The following is a 20,699-nucleotide window of genomic DNA, read 5'->3' as shown; positions in this document are numbered from 1 at the left end:
TGCTTCTGCCACTGACTGACCTGGATTTTTTTCCTGGGGAAAGTTGGAGTGCATGGCCCGCCGAATAGTCACCTGGGTGGTTTGTACCTTGGCTTTTGAGTTTGAGTACCACACACAGCAGACAAGGAGATGGGGATGCAGCGTGTTCAGGAGGCATGAAATGCCTTGCCTTGCTGGCCTGTTGTGTGTGACCAAGGGCTCAGGTCTGTGGGTGGCTGCAGCATTTGAGGCTGGCGTCACTGCTTGTGCTTGTGATTCACCTGAGCTTTGGTACTGCTCAGTAAGGAATATTCATTTCCTTTTGAAACTCTCCTCAGGGAAAAGAGACTTCACCAAGTGAAGGGAGGCCATCTAATTCACACTGTCTTCACCTGAGACCACCTCCAAAACAAAGAACCTGACTTCTGTCCTGGCTTTGTACACTGGAATGGACCTTGAAGCCTGTGACTTCTCAATGCAAGGTAGTAGCTTTTTTTCTGTGATCAAGCAGCTCTGAAGTAGGACTGGAGGGAGTGATTCTGGCTCTCCAGAGCTTTCATTCCCGTAACTGGGAAATCTCTAGCCTATGAAGTTTGAAAGAGCAGTGGAAAGTCAGTGGCTTAGGTGGTAAATGTATGGTGGGATGTTGGTTTGGCTTGGGCTGGCTTACAAGCAGGACTGGGTTTACCCCTGCCATCACTGCCCACCTCTGTACAGACACCCAGCTGGTTTGAGCAGCTCTTTCTCTTCACCTCTTTCTTCCTAATGAGCTGCTGTGCAGTGTTAACAGTTGGCTAAGTAGTACACACGGGAGTCCCCTGGGTTAGTATTGTGTGGGACAGTTTCTGATTGACTTGTTTCACAAAAGGAGTTTGAGGATGTCTGTGGTCACGGTGGGTAACTCAGAGCAGTTGTGAGGGGGTGGGACTCTTTCTAAAAGCTGTTTTACTTTCTTCTCTGCTTGGCTGCCATCATAGCTTCTCTGCAAAGAAAGGTATGACACAACAGTAGGATAACAGATTTCTTCTCAATGGGTTGGGATTTGGGAGGTACCTGGTGGCAGTGCCATACTGCTGCAGGTGGAAGGGGCTGAGGATCCTCGCTGTGTCTGGCCTTTGCATGACATCACATGTGCTCTGTAGGGCAGAGAGCTATTGTCAGGGACTATCTCCATACTTTGCTGACATCGTTAAATGCTGGTGATGCCTGAATAAATGAAGATCAGCAACTGAAGTGCCTGAGGGGATTCTGTATCATCATCTTCCTCTATTTTTTGCTGCTGTGTCATAAATGATACCTGGGCAAAGCAGTGTGTCCAAAGCTGTTGTGAGTCGCAGGTGCAGCTGAGACCTGAACTGGAAGGGTCTAGGTAGAGGGTCTGTCTTGGCTTAGCAAGAGGGGAGATGAGATGAGAATAGTCACAGGACTCAGATGTCGGTCTGGGGCTCCAGCAGTCCCTCTCCATTGCTGGCTGTGTGTGGCACAGAGGAATTCACTCATGTTCCGAGTGCCCTAGCCCTACCTGAAAGAGCAACAGCCATGATACTCTAAGGCTCAGTAGTTCTTGCCATGTGTTCAGAGCCTACATACCTGAGTGCTTTCAGTAAATCTGCCAGTAAAGAGCGTGCTTCAGGATGGGATAGGGGTGAGCTGTGCCTTCCCACACCTTCCTAGTGCTGAAACACCTCCAGGGTCTGGCATGCTTTATTTGGAAAGCCTGGTTTTGAACTGTTAATGTAGCGAACTCTGGCCTTTATCCCTGTGTGAGCTGCTCTGGTGCTTGTGTCCCCTTTTAGAGCAATGCCTTCCCAGGCCTCAAGAGGCAAGAAAGCTTCCCAAATAGGAGCTCTGCCTGAGGGAATAAGGTAAAGGAACATGAAGAGCCTTGAGGTTTTACCAAATAAGACACAAATTCCCAGGTTTGACTGCAGCAGGTGAATTTTCCACCAAACACCCTTATGTGCCTCTCCAGAGAGGTCCAACATCCAGGGGAAAAAAACTGTGCTGAGGACGCTGCCTCATAGGTTCTAGGTGATTTTTTTCATCATCAAGGAGCTTTTCCTGTGACCCCTGTCACAGGTTTCTGCTTGTGTAGCTCCTGATATTGAAAACCCTGCTTTGTCCATCTGATCTGGACCTGGGATGAGCAGAGCCTCTGAGACAAGAAGGTAAGAGGAGGAGACTGATACATCAGGAATTCTTTAAATGCTGAAGTGATCCTTGTGGATCAGGTTCTTGCAAATCAGTTATCCTTTTCCACATTTGTCTCCTCCCAGTACCTACTGGGTGCATTGCTGAGTGTCCTTCCGGGGCTGCTTCCCAAGGGATAGTAGCTCATTAGTGACAATAGAAATATTTCCCTGGACTCCAGCTGTTTTCTGAGTCCCTGTAGTTCTACAAACATCACTGCAGTGAAGGAGATGCATTTAGCCTTTCAGGCATGTGGCTTTATGATCTCTCGTGCTCTGGACTAGAAATCCCTGTGTTCCAGTCTTCTGCCCTAGAGCAAGTTGTATGGCTTCTACTTTCAAAACAAGCTCAATTTACTTTGGGCTACAGAGGCTGTTTGCACGTTCTCCAGAGCCCATCCCTAGGCTGTGATTGCTTTTTCACTGTTTATAAGCAGAAGCTGACTGTTTAGTCCTAGAGCTATAAGGGTTGGAGGGAGTTTGCTTGTTCAGTTAATGAAGGTAGGCTTTTATGCGGGGAGAAAAGGCTAAAAAAAGTGTAGGAAAGGGATTAGAACTATCTGCTCTGTCTGTGTTTGAATTTGCAAAATATTCCCCCCCCCCCCCATTTAAATCCTAAAGTAAAGCTAAATTTGTGGGTTAGCTTGGACTGCTGGAGTTATTTTTGCTAGGCTCCTTGGGATTACTGCATGGGCACAGCTGCAAAGGCAATGAGATGGGAACACTGCCTTCCACAGAAGTGCAGCTGGGCCAGCCCAACCAGCCCTGACGGCTCAGATCCTGAGCTGGGCTGGGGAATATGAAACAGCCTTGCAAAATCATTGTGGAAATTTACCCACCTGTGTATGAAATCGACTTGCCTACCTTTGCCAGGAGGAGTTTAACTTGCCCATTAAAATACACATCTATTTATGTATTACATATTCTGTGAGAGAAATTTTTCCCAGGCAGTTACAAAACTCCGTCTAGACTGTAAAGTGTAGCATCTGGTGGTAACATGCCATATACATATATCTGAATACAGTATCTCCTGTATCACCCTGCTTGGGAGTTAATGGCACATATCTGGATTGCAGCGAGGCCTTTCCGTTTGCAGCACACTATCCTTGGATAAACGCTTGGCCTGGTTCCTGCCAAGGAACTGGTCTGAATGGGGCTCTACCCTGCTTGCTTCCATCCAGGTACAGCCAGGCAGGCATTTCCATGCTGCTTGTCCTGACCTGTGGCCCCATAGTTCAGGTAGGCTGGAGGCAGCAGTTCCCAGGCAGAGCTCTTCCGGCAGGGCTGAGCAGAGGGGAGAGAAGATGTTAAAAGCCTGTCTGGGTAAGAGCAGGGTTGTCACATCCATCTGCTCAGGCCCTGACGAGCAGCTGATCCATATTGTTAACATATTGCCTGCCATATGGGCTAGCTCAGCTCTTCAGGAACGCTTGGGAGACCTGACCTCCAGTGTGACAAGATGTGAGCATGAAGGACGAGTTGACAACAGCCCTTGGGTCTTGGAGTGTGAAACCATGTTTCAGCCACTTCCGCTGCCTTCCCCTGCACTCATTCCCGTGCTGCCTCTGCCTGCCTCGCTCCATCTCTTCTGTCTCTCTGGGGATTTTTTCCCTCCCTCCCCTGTTTTCTGCATCCCTGGTCTGCGCTAGATCAATGACCTTCACTCATAACCAGACTGGACAGTTCTGGCTCCCTCCCCCAGGCCTTCGATCAGATGTTTAGTTGGAAAGCTGAATGGGGAGAAGTCAAAGGAGGGGAAAGAGGATCATGTGCTTGGCAGGCCTTGTAGCTGTCCTTAGCATATCTGGTCTGGGAATGGGACTGAAGACTGATCCACTAAGGTCCTTAGCACCTCCTGCTCGCTTGGATAACAGTGTACACTCACGTAACCTTTTGGTGGAGGGTGAAGTCCACCAGTGGGGTCCAAGCAGGTTGAAAGGTCTCAGATGTTCAGGAAAGGGCCTTGATACCAGAATTCAGGGAGAGAACACTTAAAAGGCTCTTGAGAGACATGGAATGAGTCAGTTTAAAAATAAAGGTAAGGGCAGCCCAAAGCCCTTCCAGAAGCCCTGCAGTGCCCAGCAGCTGGTGATTTTGCACCTACTCATAAGGAGGAAGAGTTGTTTGAGGGACAAAAGCTGAAGATGTGTTCTGGCAGTGAGGAAGTTGGCTGAACAGCATCCCTCCCAGTGCTGAACGAGGCCTGTCTGTGGAGCCTGTGGTGCAGTTAGGTGCAAGCACGTGTGTGGGTATGCGGAGCAGCTTAGCCCTAAAGAAGCCCAGGGCTTCAGTGGAGGCTGGCAGTTGCCTGGGTGACTGTCACACTGGAGACCAGCCTGCCCCAAAAACTCAGATGGATAAAGGGATGTTCAGGAGGACTGGAGGAGACAGGACTGAGCCAGGCCTTCATGGGTTCAGATCTTGCTTTCCCTGTCACCTCCAGTTGTTCTTTTGAATTCGTGATGTCCTCAGTCTCCTGGAACTGCTGCTTATGAAGTTGGCTATCTCCTTCCTAAGGCTTCTGTCTTCACAGTTGAAATTTATAGAGGTTAAATCCTGGTGCTAGGGAAGCAAGCACCAGTTTTACTGTAAACTTCAGTGGCGTTGGGATTTCAGCCTTGGCTCCTCAGAAGGGGATTAGGATGTTTCCCAATAGTTTTTACCCATCAGCTCTGTCAGACCTGCAGGCATGACTCATTTGTATTTTAGTGTCCCCAAGTAAGGGTTGCCTTATTTTTACGTGTCTGTCCTGTGAAAATCATTATCCTCCAAAAAGCTGAGCTCTTGCCCTGCTCTTCATAAAGGTTTTAGACCTGTTTACATGCTTTCATTTCTCTCCTTCCCTATATACCTGCAATTGCACTGATCTTTAATAGTGTTTATTTGTAGAGAGGAGCCCACTGAAATATTGCAAAATAAAACACAGTGATGAGTCGTGGTTTATTTACTCAAGCTTAACTGATGTAACAAACCTGATTTTATGTTAATAATGACTCAGAAGCAGAGTTGGGAGGAGAAGCCAGATCTTCTGATTCCTTTAACTATCCAGCAGTATTTCTTCCTGACCTTAAATCCAACAACAATTCTCTGAGCTGGGATACAGGCAGTAGTTCTGTGGCACCCTGATGAAACAGCTGTCTGACAAAATAATAATAGTGCTTTGTGAGTTTGCAGGGTTCCATTAACATTTAGGAGCACATTCAGCTCTGGCAGCCCTGTATATACACTGTCTGTCTGTCTGTCTGTCAGGCAGCTCTCCAGCCAGCAGGGACGCTGACCTGCAGAGTTCCTCAAGGAAAACCAGTTGGAAAGCACTTGGAGCAATCAGTGCTAAGTATGCACATGAGTGTTTGAGGGAAATGCATGTTCAAAATGCAGATCATAGAAATCTGTTGATAAAACCAGAAAATTCAAAAAATGAACAAATAGTGTAAAGTGAATGGTAGCAGTTCTCTGATGTCTTCTGCTGGGGGCTCATTCCAGAGCTGGTGCTCAGGCCATGGGCAGAGCTGGAGGTGAGGCTTATCTCACTACTTGAGCTGAATATGGAAAGGCTGTTTTAGCATATTTCCTCTGACAAATTATGTGGTAGTGCTGAGGCTCTTTTTTGCTATTACTGCAGTTATATATTAACTATTAAGAGCTACAGGTAAGCCATCTGTTGATGTACCAGAGCTGCATTTCTTGTCAGCAGAACTATCCTGATTTTTGCCAGGGCAGTTTACAATCTGTCCCAGTGTCTTTCTTGCGATTCTTGCTGAGTTTGTCTAAGCTGTATGTTGATAGAACATGCAAGAGAAAAGGGGAGAGGACAAACTAAGGTGAGTTTGAAAGTAAAATGAGCAAACAGTATTGCTAGCCTTGTCCTTTCAGAAGTCAAAAGCTACTCTCCTCCTCCCTGCAATTATAAGACTTAATAATACCAAGGTTTCTATGGTTCAGCATGCACACAGATCACATTTCAGGTTGCTGTGCCCTGAAAGTGGGAGAACAGAGGGAGCAAAGGGAGGGTAGCACTGTGCACACATTTTTGTACAAAACAAAAATCTTACGTAACTTGCAAGATCTCAGACTTTAAGAAAATCATGAAGATTTACAAGGTTGACAAGAGTTGTCACATAGGAGCAATTTCTACTTGATTACCACATCCCTGAAGTGTGCTGACCTAGAGAACAGCCTACTCAGGAACCTGGGTGCCATCTTCCCTTGCCAGGGCTAGTTACAACAGGAGCTGAAGCCAGTTGCCCCAAAAGCCAGGAATTATTTTTTTGGTAGACTTGTTTTACCTGGGGCTATCTGGCAGTGGAATAGTGCAGATCCTACCTGAGCTGCTCACACATGGTATGGAGCAGAGAGGGTTTGTCCTCTCTGCATCCATATTTGAGGAACTAGGAATTGGATGTCCTTGATTCCTGATACAGGAATAAAGTGAGGAGAGCTGCTTGGCATCATATGCTGTAGCAGCACAGCCTAGGGCTCTGGCTTTCCCCCCAAGAGGCTCCTTTCTTTGCCCATGAGACTTTTGTATCCCTGGCTTTCCCAGCCCAGAGGGAGCTGCTGGACCATGAGAGGTGCTTCCCCTGCCTATCCCTGACTTCCTAGCACTCCTAATCTGTGGGAGACTAGCCAGGGGGAAAGAACTGTTATCCTTCCTCAGAACCACATATCCAGAGCCCGAACAAGGAACGGGGGGCATTTCACGTGCATTTGGAGAGCATTGAGCTCTCAGGCTTTTGGTCCAAATTTTGAAAATCCACACAATGTTCCTTCAGCAGAGTTGCCTCTCCTTTCTCAGCTGCAGAGAAAGGTGAAAGTGTTTCCCAGGACCCCACCAAGTCAGTCACCTACCAACTTCTGTCCTTGCTCTTTGAACCCTGCCACACTGGCTGTCCTCCCATTATCCTCTTCTGCCTGCTTCTTCCTCATTCCCCTGTGCCACTTTTTATGGGTTCGCCGGAAAGGAGGGAAGATTTTTCTTCCCCTTGTTTGCTTCACACCATTACTCCCATCTGTTCATCCAGGCTCTTAGTTCCTTTGTTTTTCAGAGTCCTGTGAATTTGGGTGCAATTTGCACTCTCTGGGATGCTCTTCTGGACAATGCTGGTGTGGGGAGGAGATCTGGTTCACAGGCCAGCACCAGGGGTGGGGGAAATGTGCATCTTCAAATTAATCAAAAAGTTCTCCTCCAGAAATGCTAATGGGGGGAAAGCAATTAAAGCAGTCTGGATTTTATTAAGTAATCTGTGTTAAGAGCTTGTAATGAAGTTTAGCGCCGTTGTGACTTGATATTTCAGCTTCATCGGTTTGAGTCAAAACAATCCAAAGTGGGAAAGGAGCAAAGAGATGAGCTGCTCCCCAGCATCTGTAGTGCTGATTCTTGTTCCAGCTCATTCTTGCAGATTTCCAGTGTAATGCATAGGAGACCACTCACTCTTTATCCTGCTCAGGATGAGAAAGGGAGCTTTAAAATCTGCCACACAAACTGGATGACTTCTTGTTAAAAATACTTGTTCTCCACGTGAGAATGGCCGTGGCCCGTTGGAACAGACTTTGCCTCAATTTTTGGGGGAGTGCAAACACTAAGTTTTCCATAGGAAGCAATGAGAGGACAAGGGACAGCAGAAGCGAGGTGACACTGAGGAGCAGTGAGACACCGCCCCCCCCCCACACACAGATCAGTGCTGCATGCCTCTGAACGGGTTCATAAACCTCTTCTAACGTCTGGAAAAGTTCTAGCTGCCACAGAGTGAGGATGGAGATGATACCTGCTACTCCTGTCCTCTGCACCTCCAGGCCTGTGCTTGCTCCACACTGAACAGCACGGCCCTGTTACCAGGGTGACAAACTGCTGGGGGCTGTGAGCAGCTGTGGAAGCAGCCCATCTCCTTCTTCTCTTCTTCCCCCCACTCCCAGAGAAGGCAAAAGAAAAAAAGGGACAAAGTCCCTTTAAAGAACTCCATGCCGAGCCTCTGCCGTCCTGTTTTATCTGAAGTCCAACCGCATGTTGTTCCAGGGCCGATCCGCTTTAGCTAATTAATAATCTGACAGGAGCCACCCAGGGGATTAGCTGCTGAGACGAGCTAGACCAAACCCCCAGCAAATGAGCCCCATGCTCCCTGGGGACTCAGAGGTGACTTTGGGGGGCAGGGGGTTGCACCACATGCAGAAGGGTGTCAGAGCCCTGAAGGGGATTTATGGCATCTGGGAGGGTGAAGGAGGAGGTGAGGGGTTACAATTTATGAGATATAAACTAATAAATCAGTTAGCTGAAGAGGGAAAAGAGGGAAGCACCAAATTAAAAGATAACATCTTAAAGGAACAGTGTAAATTGATGGTGCTCCCTGTGGCAGGGGCACTAGGAGAGTTCCCAGTGCAAACCAGTTGTAGCTTCCTCTGTGCTTGCAACCTGGGAGAGAGGAAGAGAGAGACTGCAAAGCAGAAGAAAAAAGGGGTGTTGATAGGGAGGAAGAGAGATGCATCTTTCTGCAGTTTATGCAAACAGTTGATGGTTTGGCTTTTGTGGCAGAGAGCACCTCTTTCGATCACGGAACACGGGCTGTGGTGCCCCTGGCCTGGGAGAGGTAAATGGGTGAGGGGGGCATTGGTTAGGCTTAGTCGTGCCATTCAATTAGGCTTTCTGTGGGGGAACACTTCTTAAGTGGGATTAGTGGAGAGGGTCAACTTGGAGCGAGACAAAATTACTATCAGGAAAGCTGTCTCAAGAGAATGTGATACATTTTTTTTCTCCAAATTTGCCTCTTCACTGAGTCTTCAGGTGCTTGTGAAGTTTGCTCCTGAAGAAAATGCTCAGTTTAGTTCTGGAGCCTTGTAGACATCTGGAACTTCCTGGTGGTGAAGGTCCGATTCTCTTCTGATTTCAGGAGCTGTTGTTCCTGCTGGGCAGGGCAATGGCCTTGGGCACAGGTTTTCCCCTGCCTCTTCCACTGCCCAGTCCCAAAGTCAGTTTGCCTTTCCATAACAATCTCTTTGAGTGCCTTGAAACCTCTCCTAGCCCACAGTTCTTTCTGAGAGTGTGCCCAGGCCTCAGCTCTCTCTAGGGGCTGCTGTAATGCAAATGGTAATGCAAGATGGGATTTCCAAAAGCCGCCTTAGGGGGATTTGTAATCCCTGCCCCATGACGATGCTAGACACAAGCTAATGGAGGGGGGCCTGTGTGAGCCCTCTCTGCAGAGCCAGAGCAAACCTCTGAGTCCTTGCCAAAGGCCAATCTTTTGGCATTGTTCCTTGCAAGGGCAGGAGACCACTTTATTTCCTCCATCCCGGCCCAGCCTGCAGCAGACCCAGGGCAGCACAGGCCCGGGGAGTGAGGCAGTGGCTGTGGAGTGGCCGGCTGTCCAGGAGCCAGGTGAGCTCCTCCTGCCCCACCCCACCACACCTCAACCCCCCATGGCCTGGAGCCAGCCCCAGGCCCCGCCTCCGGTCCCACGTGAGCCACAAGCAGCCCTGAGGTGGTCGCCGTGGGCACCCCTTTGCTGAAGAGGTGCTGGGATCATGTGGGTGTTGCCCTGGGGGTTGCACAGCACAGAGCCTGCAGATTGCTCTTCCAGTGGGGCAACTGCATTAAGCCAATAAAACTCATCTGACTACTTCGACGTATTTCCCTCTAGAGAGCTACCTTGCAGCTTGCAGGGTCCCCCATGCAGACATGTAGAGCTCAGGTGGCTTCTTCTTGTGATCTCAAAAGGTAGAAAGTGGAGAGGGAGCAGTCCTGTGCCGTGCTGGAGCTGAACTGTGACCGTGAGACACCTTTCTGGGGGGGGCGGGAATTGCTTGGGCCTGGGCTGCCAGAGTGGTCTGGAAATCTGCTGCCAGCGCTGCACCATCCCATCTCATGCCTCATCCTGCTGTGCTTGGACAGTCTCATGGTGGGAGCATGTGGGGAAGCTCTCCTGGAAGCTGGGCTGGCAGTCACACCATTGCAGCCTCTCATACACACAGCCGTGGTTTGGCCTCCCTCCTGCAAAGCTGCCAGTAGCCCACACTGCTCCTGACCAACATCATTAGTGTGGGTATTTATATTTCATTAACAACATTAAACCAAAATGGCATTAAAAGCAACACCAGTGATAAATAGCTTATTAATAAAAAGGGAATGGGCTGTACCACGCACAAATTCAATCCCTTCCTAAATATGTCTCTACCACTAAAACCAGCCTTTTAACTCCTGCTAATCTGGAGAAATTTGAAATGTCATATAGTTTGGTTTTTCCTAAGGCAGCTGACTGGGGTGGGAAGATGTAGATTTCTCAAAGTGCTGTTGTATTTCCATTGTTGTGTAGGACTCGCTCGGTTGTGTTTCTAATGTAATTTTGATTGTGTTAAAACAGCAATAGTATTGAAAACATGAAACAAAAAAAAAAGGAAGAGAGACTAAAGATTCAAGTGAGTGTCTGCCTTTGATTTTAGTGCCCTCTCCTCTGTTTCCCCTGCACTCTTTCACACAGCTTTGCTGGCTTGGACAGGACCATCCACAACAGCCACCAGCACAAAATCTCTTGCTTGCACCAGACCCAGTCTCTTCCAGTGATATCTGAGGACAGCCAGCCCTGTCCTCATTCCTCCCTGTGTGTTTATTCTAGGGATTAAGAATGTTAAAAATGTGGCTTTTCTTGTAAGCTTGTCAATCAGCTTGTTATTTTTATTTTCTGGTTTTGTTTGCCCCCAACTCCTTATTCTGTGAAATTACTTCCTATGCTTCTGTCCCACCCTAAGTACAAAGGCTCTTTTCTTGCTCTTCCTGCTCTCTCTTTCCACAGTAAGTTAATTAACTCAGAAACTTGGATGAATCTGGAGTTGAAAGCCCCCCGCAAGCCACCTCCAGGTTTCTCAGCAAGGTTCCCCTCTCCATACACCTCCTGGGCAGTTTTCCAATGGGGAGGACAAAGTATAGGGCTTTCTCTTGCTTCACCATACTCCTACCATGCAGCACAAACTGCTGCCTCCTTTGCATCCTGTGTCCAGTTCTGGGCCCTCAGTTTAGGAAGGACATTGAGATTCTTGAGCATGTCCAGAGGAGGGCAACAAGGCTGGTGAAGGGTCTGGAACACAAGTCCTGTGAGGAGCAACTGAGGGAGCTGGGGCTGTTTAGCCTGGAGAAAAGGAGACTCAGAGGTGACCTTATCACTCTCCACAGCTTCCTGAAGGGTGGTTGTAGTTAGGTGGGGGTTGGTCTCTTTTTCCAGGCAGCAACTGACAGAACAAGAGGACACAGTCTTAAGGGTTTCCCTTAAGCTGTGCAAAGGGAAATTTTGGTTGGATGTTAGGAAAACGTTTTTTACTGAAAGAGTGATAAAGTACTGGAATCATCTGCCCGGGCAGGTGGTAGAGTCACCATCCCTGGATGTGTTTAAAAAAAGACTGGATGTGGCAACTTGGTGCCATGGTTTAGTTGAGGTGTTAGGGTATGGGTTGGACTCGATCTCAAAGGCTTCTTCCAACCCAATGATTCTGTGATCCATACACACTCCCCTGCTCCCAGGACATTTGGATCCCCCCGCTCTCCTAGATGCAGTGTGTGCTCAGCAGCATGTGCACCCTCCATCCCGGGCATGTTATCTCCAGAGGCAGCAGGGCAGCATCAGGGCCTGGGCATGCTCCTGTGCCATACTGCCTGCATAGGCACGCTGCAATGCAGCTTCCAAAGACTGGGCAGCTCTTGGCTTAGTCATGCTCATCTGCCTTACTCTGCCTGAATGTACCTTAATGGCTTAGGCTGCAGTGTTTGCAGGTTTTAGACAGTAACTTTGTGGTCTCCCTGCTTTGGACTGATACACTGACCTCTCAGCTTGCATCATGCAAGGGCTTTTCATGGAGAATGAGCCCTCTTCCCCAGCCTGATCATGTCCAAGTTGGCATCAAAGATAATTTTCTGCACTTCTATCCTAAAGACAGTGGTAGTCCTGAATGTAGGATTTGAGGTGCAGCTGGCATCTTTCTGCTTCCTCCTCTCCTCATCCTTAGGTCCTTCTGACACAGGCCAGGCAAAGGTTGGATGGGGAGCACAAAAAGATTGCAGAGCTGACTGGAGTCACCTCCATGACCCGTGTCTTCCATATGATGGAGAGCAACCAGAACACGAGACAGGTGTTTTATCATTTGTTTGTCTGCCAGCATGGGCAGTATCATGGGTCATATGTCTCCTGGTTAGCTGAACTGTGAAGTGTGTGCCCTGGCAGAGGCATGTAAGAGAGGAAGCTCATCAGAACCTACCTGTTCCCACTCAGCTGATTGTCGCAGGGTCTGTCCCTTAACTGACATGAGCACTAAGATAATTGGATATTCAGAGCAGGGAGGGGAAGAGAAGGGAAAGAAACTAGGCATCAAGATAATCATGATTTCCCCAGAGCCATGAAGGGAACTCAAAGGCTGATATCCAACAGCATTTCTTCGTCTCACTCTTACCACAGCATCGAAGATAAATAAAAAGCTGATGCTGCTTATCTTCTGTGGTCCTAGCCCCAATCCTGGAGCATCCCTTCCTGCAGAGAACTTGGCAGAGCAGGGTCAGGGTCAGGAGGGAGAATTGGCTCAAACCCTTTTTTCTAGGGGCTTGGAAGGACTCAGAGACTGGAAGATGTGGCATGGGAGTTGGCCGTAGCACTGGATGAACATCTTGACTGTGGATGGACAAAGAACACAGAGAAAACACAGGAAACTGGGATCTGCTTAAGTGTAGGCAGCAGAGATTCCTGCAGCCAGCAGAAATGGGAGTGGATCAGACAGAAATGCCCTGCACAATTAGTAACCATGAGTTGGCAAGGGGAAGATGTCTGAGCTTTTGAGCTTTTCACCCTGAAGCCATTCCTAGAAATATCCCTGAGGAAACACTATTAAACTGTCCTGTCCACTAGGAAGACCACCCCTTCCCCAGTGACAATGCCAGTAAGGATGGTGTCAAGGCTGCTTAGGACTGAAAGTGACAAAAGTGGCCTCTCCCTTAGTTCTTCTCTGTTACTGTGCTTCCTTTTCATTCTTTTGGAAGGATCTCTGTTACACATGAATTACTGTCACCTGCCAGATCTTGGGCTTTCTCTCCCCTGAATAACCAAACAAGGATGTGATGTCTTGAGCCCTGGTTTTCACTATGGAGAATAGCCTCTGTGAAGGGACTCTTGGGTGGAAGGAAGCATAAGCTTCCCCCGTCTGCTGAGGCATATGTTTCATAGGAAATCATTACATGCTCCTGGGACGACACTCTCTGCCACTTTGGAAGGTTATTGTGGAAGCTGTCTCACAGCTTATCAGGTCTGTGTCTGATGGCTAAGAGAGCCATGTCCTATTTCATACACTGGCAGTGTGAGAACAAGCAGACCTGAACTGGTGCTCTGTGTCCAAAGGATGGCTTCCCACAGGGCATGGAGCCCTGCTGAGGGGGAAGCTGATCTGTACCCAGCTCCTAAATACTGCTATTAGTGCACACCCCAGCAATTCTGCAAACTCCACAAGCTGCCTGTTCCATTGCAGCTCTCTCTATGGAGTGTCTTCCCTTGGAAGGAATTTTAATCAAACTTGACTGAGGAGTGCTGCAAAACATGAGGAAGTAATTACAAATATGAATTTACAGCCTCCTGGAGTACCTCCCTCCTTCTCTCTCTTTGCATAGTGCCTGTGTTTACCCTGTTTCCTACCGTTACCAGTCTCATTCCTCAAGCCCTCCTCCGCTTCGCTGCCTCTGTCCAAACCCCATGTGTCAGATTTGTGACCATCAGTGCTGCCTCAGAGAGAAGGGCAAAGGTAGAGCCAGTTCTGGGTAAGATGGTGGCCCTCACTTTTTTCTGTGAGGCAATAATGAGCCAGCAGGAGGACAGTCCCAGGAGGAAGTTGAAGGTTCCCTGAAGGAAATTGGCTGGAACAGCCTCCCTGATTGTCTGCGATTTCCCAGCTAGATAGGCCCCAGGAGAGGGGGTAGGCTGTGGAGCAGGGTGGAATCAGCCTGGAAATCAGGATGGGCTGGATGCTTCCTCCATAAGGTGTTATTTTCTCATGTGTGCTGTTCTTGAGAGTCCTTCTTTTCTTTTTATTTATTTTCATGCATGCAGTCATTACGCTGGGAAGGCTCTTAGCTTGGCTGACTGCAGGATCCATTACCAGCACCTAGGGGTGGTCACATATTCCAGTGCCATTCACAGGTTGTGTACTGGCGTTGTTGGCTCTTGCTCCCTGATTCCAGGTTGTCCTTCTTTCGTTGCATGTGGGCATAGAGTGAGTCTGTGTGTTGCCTGTATGGAATGGAGAGCTTTCACTCCAGAGACTCTGAGCCTTTCACAGAAGGGAGAGTGAGGAGAATTGTGTGGGTGAGAGGCTAAGCCCAGTCCAGTTGCCTTGGGCAGGAATTAAGGGGCAAGGTGTGAACTGTGTGTGGGGGTAGCAGAAGAGCTAAGCCACTCAGTCACTTCTTCTCTCATCTTCACTTTGCTTTCTTCTTAAAGCAGTAGGAGAAATGGCTGGCAAGTTACTGGGCACTTGGAATTCCATGTGACTGTTCAGACAGTTGCCAGCCTGTGTAGGGATTAGGAAGAAATGTGAATTTTTTTGTGGAATTTAGAAGAAATGGGTAAATTTGTATGGAGGACCCTTTACTTTGAACCTGTAGCTGCTTTTTTTCTGCTTTTTTTTTTTTTTTTTTTTTTTTTTTTGAGGGTTATGCCCTGGGGATAATTTATTTTGCTTGGCCCTAAGGGGGCCAGAGAACCAGCTGTCCCAATGCAAATAGGGGAGGGAATTCCCTGCCTTTCTGGCAGGCACTGGTGCAGGGTTGAACAGAAGGCTCTGGAACCCCTGGGGTTGCTAAATGTGTGATTCAAATCTGAATTTGACTGGCTGGGACTCTCTTCTTCTGGATAGTCAAAAGAAACCAACCCCAAATGCTTTTCCCAAATCTGCTATCAAAGAGGCTGCTACCATGGCCCTACATTGGGCTGTTTGGTGATGAAGGAGAGAAGGGGGAGTAGCATAAGTACTCCCTTGGGATCCCCTCTTAAACTCTCATTTTCCTGTAACCACTTTCATTTTTTTGGCTAATTAAAGACTCTGAGCAGTTTTCAGCCTGTGGGGTTTCTTTTATTTGGTTCCTCAGCAATTAACTTTTTTACTGAACAAAGTTTTGATTGAGCTGGGGCCCATGTCTTGGTTTAAAATTTCTCCAGCCGTGTGAATCCGTGCCCTTTCCTATCCCATCCAGGGCTCAGTGCCACCTTCTCTTCCATCACTGGTAATTCTTCCCAGTGCTGTGTTGCCTGCCTCTGTGCTTTCTTCTCCACCTTCACTCCCACCAAGACCCTTGTTCTGCAGAGAAAAGGAGGACCCAGCAGCCTTTTTGCCCCATCTTCAGAGGGCCAGGAACCCTGCTTGTTCCAAGTTGCAGAGGCTTCCCTCTGTTCAGAGGTTTTCCCATGACATAGTCACAGTGGGCTGGGAAGAACCTGAACTGCAAGACCAGCCTGTCTGTAAGCAGCTGTGCCTGTTCTGCTCTGATGTCTCAGGGTTTTTGTGGGCTCCCTTCCCTCCTTGCCTGGCGCCTAAGTCCTTTACCCAGCCCATCTGTCCCTTTCCTCACATCAGCTATGGGCCATGGGCTCCTAGGTTCCCTTCGTGGTCCAGGGACTGTCCAGGTGGGAGGCTGCCCACATGCCAGAATCACCTGGCCCAGAACTCACCTGCAGTGGGACCTTGCAGTGCCTCTGTGTTATCTGAGAGCCCATGCTCTGCTCTTAGAGCTGGTGCCTGTCCTCACCTGCAAGGGATTCCACTTCGGATGACCAAGGTCAGAAAGCTGCACACTCAGCTGGAGGCATTGACCTCCTGTCCTGAAGGGCCTGATCTTTCTTACCTTGAGCTCTTTGCCAACTGTCCTGGCACAGCTAAAAGCACATCATGTACCTTGCTCTGCCCCAGCTCCTCCACCACCCCCCGCCATGCAGTGAAAAAGTGGCCACTCGGCTTGGAAACTCTTTGCCCAGCTGTTCTGGAACCCTGTAACCCCCTTAGCCCCTGTCAGGATAACAAGTGTTGGACATATTTGTTGTTTTGAGGATTAGTGCTTTTGTTGTTGTTGTTTTCCCTGAGAGCCGTTTCCTTTACTGCTGTGCGGTGGTGTAGGCAGCTGTCCCTTTCAATAAGGAATGTCAGCACCTCCACCAAAGTGCCGCCCCCTCCTCGGGCTGGTTTCACCCTCCCTCACCCCCCCAGCCCATTCCCTGTGGTGAGTGTGCCCACGCCAGGCAGGCACGCACGAGCTTTGGCTTGCTGGGGGAGCGCACCTGCAGCACCTGCACACACACGCCGGTGCTGGCGGCTGTGCCGGCACTGCCGTGCACGCTCCTCTTGGCACCAGCCAGGCTGTGGGGGTGTGTGCCACTGCTTCCCATCTGTCCATCCTCTGCCCTGCATGCTTCTCCTGGCATCAGCAGTCATGGGTGTGTGTGCCCCTGTGCTTCCATCCATCCATCCATCCATCCATCCATCCATCCATCCATCCATCCATCCATCCATCCATCCTCTCCCACTCACCCTGTCTATGCACACGTACACAGTCGTGGGCCTGCAGCATGCTGCACCAGGCACTTCCACCCTGCACATCCAGCAGCATGCAGGGATCTGTATAAACTTTGTTTTAAAAGGGAAAATGTCTGGCTCAACAAAAGAAAAGAAAAAAGCAAATGAAACACAAATTAAAGCTGCCAACCTAACCTGTGTTCATACAGCAAACTTTCTATCGTCTGTAGAAAATACCCAACCTCATGCCCAAATGCTGGAGGTCTGAGACAGTTGGAGTGCAAGAGGGAGAGAAATCGTGGTTTCCAAGGACTGATTAGATGGCATGCCAAGTGTATTAAATTTTGCAGACATTTTAACAGCAATATGCTAGATAGTTGGGTGTCCCCTGAGGCTGCTGGATTTTTTATATCCTTCACAGAAGGTCAAAGCCCTCTTCTGCCTGCCCCCCTCCCTCTCTCTGCTGTCTCTCTTTCATTCCTCGTCCCTTTCTCTCTGTGTCACTGTCCCTCACACATACACTCTCTCTCTCTCTCTCTCTCCCTTATTTTTTTGTGCACTTTCTCCTTCTATTTTGCTCTGTGAATATAAAATAAAAGATCAGTCATTTGTGAGTTCCCTCATGAGTGGAAATTTGCACTCCCTGTGGTCTCCTCACACATAGATGGGTATGCTGGGGCTTTCCCCTCTCTTTTCTGCACTTTGTTTTGGGGAAAATATGTTTTCCTCCCATCACTCCCCAAACATCAGTGCTCTCCCCCTGCTCTTTTTTTTTTTTAATTTATTTATTTTTGTTGCAAAAGGAAAAAAAAAAAAAGGGCAGGAAAAGAATCCATCTGGCTTATGAATAATTGAAATGGCTCAACTCTATTCCTGTTGCTGTTGTTTGCTCTTAGTTCTTCCTCCCCCGCCCCAACCATAGCATCCCCCCGGGATATGGGAGTTGGAGGTAAGGATGTATTGATTCCCTTGAGGGAGGTGGTAAGGGGGGTCAGCATGCAGCTCATGCCATTCTTCCAGAGCCCTGTCCTGAGGACAGTGTGTGGTTTGAGTGTCACAGGGGATGGGAGGGTTGCTTTTCCCTGTGTCCATGTGAGGCCTCCCCTGGCTGGCCCAGGAGTCATTCCCAAGGCAACTCCCAACAATAGTCCACAGTGCCATCAGCCTTTCTGCCAGACTCCGGCTGCCACAGCATGCCTCTCTGAAGTGGTGACAGATTTTGGTCTCCCCACAGCATATTCCTCTCTGCCTGCTTGCTCCAGTGCCTCAGAGACTTCCTGTCTCTCTTCCCCACTCCATGGCAGAGCTGAGTAGGATGGGGACCTGCTGTGCCAGCCCTCCCTGCAGTGCTCTGCAGCTCTCTGCAGCTTCTCTGCACAGCCAGTGCCTTCCCGTGGGTCAGAGCAGGGATTCCAGTGCTGATCCCTCTCCCACAGCTCTAGGACACAGCTGCTGGCAGTGGTGTAAGTCTACACTTCCCTCTCATCCTGCTCCCTGTTGAGCACTCTGAGTGAGGTTACGGGTTAAACTTTTAGAAGTTGTCATAGAAGTCTTAAAAATAACATCCCTCCTTCCAGTTTAGGTTCTCCAGTGTGTGCTCAGGTTCTCCAGCTTAGCCCCAAAATGCTGGACCTGTTGCCTTTTCTGTTCCCAAGTGCTTGAGCCAGCTGGGGTACCCATGTGCCTGGCAGCCAGGGTGCAGCTTTCACTGTCTCTTTAAAACCATTTAGAGTAAAACCAAAGAACTTTAGGGCATTAATTCTGGATGAAGATGAGTCTCCAGATGACAGCCTGATCCATATCCTTCCCCACAAAGCAGCTTCCATTTTCCTCCTCCCTATTGCCTTCTGCCCACTCTCTCCTTCCCCTCTGTCCGTCTGTCTCATTTTCCCTGCTCCATGGAAAGGAGAAGCTGACATAAGGTGTTGAACCTTTAAATATACACATTGAGCTCCTTTTTTCTGTAGTTAGTGGGCTGCCTCTGATGAGTTGTATGTTTTGAAGCAGGTATTTGCTGTGTGTATTTGTGTATACTTGGCAGGTGTTGGGTGTGTGTGGTGTGTTTTTGGGGGATGTTTGTGTATTGTTGGGGAGGAGTTTATATTTAGGCTCTGTTTTTTGTGGTTTGGGTAGGTAATGTATGTATGAACGAGATGTGTGTGTTTATCAAGCTGTTTGTGTGTGCTTTTATTCTGGCTTAGTGTTTGTTGTGTGGGCACATACCTCTATAATGTGCAGATTGTATGTATGTAGATTTGTGTATGTTTTTCCTTATGTGAGGCCAGTGGAGGAGTTTGGGCTTGACTCATAAGGATTTTCTGTGTTTTAGGATACACACTCTTTGTATTACATATGAGTTTTGTATGTAGTGTTTGTGATGTTTGCTAATTTCATTAATTCTGGTCTTTGGAGGGATGGGCTTTGGTGAGTCTTGTGTGTGTTTGGAATGTGTTTTTCATGACTCTGCATTTACAAAATTACAAGAACAACACTGAAAAGATGTTAGAAAAGCGATCAAGGAAAATAGCCTGCTGGAATATTCAGAGGTGCAAATGTCTCATTAGTAACATACTGGAGTGGGAGGTGTTCAGGGCCAGGAAAATTCCTACTGAGAGATATTTTTTTTTAAAAAATCTTTGTTAAAAAAAAAACCCAGGAAAAATCAGAAAAAGAAAAAAAAATCAGATTCAAATCAGGTTCATCATATATATGTAGATACGTAGGTCTTTTTCTAAAATGACTCCTACACATGATCTGAAAGTTGCATGTAAAATACTTGGTAACCCAACACTTGGTACAAATAATTAGATATTTAGATCTAATAAAACTGGTTTGATGGAGAAATCACTTTCTCCTGTGCAGATTTCCATTTGAAGGCAAGTTTCGTTCCTTGTGTTTGTTTTTTCTGACAGTAAAACCTAGGGTTTGGCACCAACAAAAGATATTCCCTGTAAATATCTAAATATCTGTTCTCTGCCATAAACATTGAGAGATGTGCCCAATCATGTCAGAGGAGCCTATTTATGCACTTTGTGCTTTCATGTTACCTGCAGTGCACTTTATGGGGAGGAGAAACGCAGCAAACTCTAAGCCAAGAGGGTGATTGCTGTCCCTGGGCAAAGCAGCCACATCCGCCAGCAAGGCTGTGCCACAGGGGCTGGGTGACGGCTCTGGGGCAGACCCCAGTCAGAAAGCCCCTTGCCAAGGGCAGCCAGAGGCCCTGGGCAAACACCAAAGGTGGGCAGAGAGCTGGAGAAGCGCCGAGGATTGGCACCCCCAGCACAAGGTGTGTCCGGCATCGCTGCCTCTGGCTCCGTGTGGGGCACACTGTCAGCTGCTTCACTCTGGCTCTCCTGGAGCTACTGGGTCCCTGGGCATCTTGTTGCCGTCCGGGTTTGATGAGGAAATCCCCTCTTCTTGGGCCACCAGGTGAGTGGCCACCTTGGCACGGCAGTGGGGCCAGCAGCAGGGTCCCTGTTGGTAGCTCAGGCATTCATCTGCCACAGGGAGTGCTGAAGCAGACGGAATGATCTTCCCTGGTCTCATCCAGGAAAAAGTGTTGTCATGCAGCAAGTTGCCAGTTCTGCCTATTGATCATTGTTAACACAGCTTTCACCTGGAAGTGCCATGCCCTAAGCATTTTGAAGGACGTTCAGCAAGGAGATGTAGGGTAGGCGCTCTCTGCAGGGATGGGATTCTCATCCATGCCCAAGCTGTGTAAATCCCTAAGTAACAGTACCATTTTCCTGAGGCTTTGAACTTCATTTACTCGAGTGTTGCTGCAAAAGGAGTCTGGCCCATTGCCTTGTGGAGGAGGTAAAATTAACACAGATAAACCCCAGTCAGCAGAGTGGAGTCTGTCTGCTTTTGTTCTCTGCTTAGGCCTTGTGGCACTGGGTGTGCAGGGCTGGGGCAAGGGGCTGTGCATCAGGTACAGCTGGGTGAAGAGTAATTTCCTGCTTCTCAATTAAAATGTTTCTATAAATATGTGTAAATTTGCTTTGAGGTAAATAGAGG

The 20,699-nt window shown here is 48.5% G+C and overlaps 1 protein-coding gene across 6 annotated transcripts in view; it reads left to right on the top strand.

Annotated features, from left to right (window-relative positions):
* Positions 1-20,699, top strand: part of CASZ1 (castor zinc finger 1) — a 276,127-nt gene that overhangs the window by 113,359 nt on the left and 142,069 nt on the right. For 5 of the 6 annotated variants that reach the window (XM_053997451.1, XM_053997449.1, XM_053997455.1 and 2 more), the window contains one exon: positions 318-461. The exons of the other annotated variant lie outside the window; for it this stretch is intronic. The gene's annotated coding sequence lies outside the window, so the exon portion shown is untranslated. The remainder of the gene's footprint in view (positions 1-317; positions 462-20,699) is intronic. 6 annotated transcript variants of the gene reach the window in all.

The sequence above is a fragment of the Vidua macroura genome, chromosome 23 (genome assembly GCF_024509145.1).
Source record: "Vidua macroura isolate BioBank_ID:100142 chromosome 23, ASM2450914v1, whole genome shotgun sequence".
Classification (NCBI taxonomy): Eukaryota; Metazoa; Chordata; class Aves; order Passeriformes; family Viduidae; genus Vidua; species Vidua macroura.
Note: the sequence above shows the minus strand (reverse complement) of the source record. Positions and strands in the feature narration are given on the sequence as shown.